The following is a 1,584-nucleotide window of genomic DNA, read 5'->3' on the forward strand; positions in this document are numbered from 1 at the left end:
CCACCCGATTCAGGGGCTGGTCAGGGCAGCAGAGTAGCCCCAGGGCTTGTCGGGGCAGCTGGCTGGGGGACAGTGCCTGGGGAGGCAGAGGTGCCTGCCGGGCTGGGGCACCTGGAGCTGGGACGGTGCCAGGGGCCTCCCACGCTGCTGCAGGAGAGTGTGTGGGCACACCCCACCCATGGGTGCGCGTGTGGGGCAGCACGTGTGCTGACAGCCCACCCACAGGGGAGCTCACGTGCCCACAGCCCACACTGGAGAGCTGCAGGCAGGGTGCCTGTTTCTTCCAGACCAGAGGTGACGTTCTGGCTTCTCCAGGAGAGCGCCTCAGTGTCCCCAGGCTGGGTGGAAGTGTCCACATTGGTTGGGTTTTCTGGTCGTTGTGCTCCCGGTCTGGCTGCAGCCCTGTCTCGGTGTAGTAGCGCCTGTGTATTCTCCTGAGTGCAGCCGGCTGGGCTGTCTGTCATCATGGTGAGATGCTAGAAGTGGCAGATGATGTCTTAAAATACAGAATAAAAATATTCAGTATCCTTCTGCCTCTTCTGGCCTGTTGCCAGTTCCGCCTCTTCCATCTGGAGGCCGGTGATTGTCTGCAGGGTTCCTCTGTTCTCCGGAAAACTCTGGGGGTGTGCGCGGGCGGCGCGGCTCTAGACATGGGCGCAGAGTTGACCGCTAGCTGCGGTCCGTCGGCACTGGGCAGCCTCAGTACCGCTGCGCCAGGGAGCGGGGGATTTGGTCTCGGTGGTTCTCCAGTGAAACGGCACTTACATCCCAACCGGCTGCGTGCTCTTCTGCCGGCACAGAGGCGGGTTGTGAGGGGGCAGGTGGACAGCGGTGGGTTTGTTACAGTCATGTTTTAAACCACAAGCACATCTTGACTGCTGCTGCCTGGCCTCTTCCTGTGGTACTTGGCCTCTCCTGGCAGTGCCGGTGCCAGAGCAGTTCAGTGGAAATACCCTTGAGTGCCAAGGGCCGGGACAGTCCTGCCCATCGTGTCACTGTGTGGTGGGAGCCGTGGGCGCAGGGAACACGAGGTTTGAGCAGCGGTTTCTCGTGTGATGAACAAGTTTGACATGTGTGGTCAAAATGCTCCCAGTAAAAGCGTCTCTCCCCTCCGCCCCGGCACTGGCATTAGCACGCGTACACAGGCAGCTGCCTTCATGCCTCCGAGGGAGAAGAGGACTGAATTACAACCCCATCGTGGTTTTATTCCAGTTTGTATTTATTTTATTTCTTGCTGCCCTGAGCACCTCGGTGCTGGCATGAGACACCACCAGGGGTTCAAGATCCAGTTCCTGGCAGCAGTTTATCTCCACCCTGGTACACAAATGGGGGAGGAGTTGGGAATGTGTCAGAGTTTTCCCATTCCTGGTAACCCAGTGGTTCCAGGGGTGGTCTGGGCTCTTCCATGTCAAGGTGCTGCTTTCTGGGGCTGTGCTCCATCCTGGCCGTGCTCCCCTGGCAGGGCCCGTGCAGGACACTCGCCGCCTGCTCCTGGGTTTCCTTCGCTCCGGAACCGCTGGTGCTGCTGACATGCCGCTGCTCCCACCCCCATCGGCAGCAGTTTTGTGGCAGTCCTGCAGCCCC

At 60.2% G+C, this 1,584-nt stretch overlaps 1 protein-coding gene across 1 annotated transcript in view; it reads left to right on the forward strand.

Annotated features, from left to right (window-relative positions):
• The window catches only part of LOC104490690 (uridine-cytidine kinase-like 1), a gene marked incomplete at both ends in the record, with an annotated part of 9,634 nt that overhangs the window by 6,968 nt on the left and 1,082 nt on the right, over positions 1–1,584 (forward strand). The window lies entirely within an intron of this gene.

Source organism: Buceros rhinoceros, unplaced genomic scaffold (genome assembly GCF_000710305.1).
Source record: "Buceros rhinoceros silvestris isolate BGI_N320 unplaced genomic scaffold, ASM71030v1 scaffold27073, whole genome shotgun sequence".
Lineage (NCBI taxonomy): Eukaryota > Metazoa > Chordata > Aves > Bucerotiformes > Bucerotidae > Buceros > Buceros rhinoceros.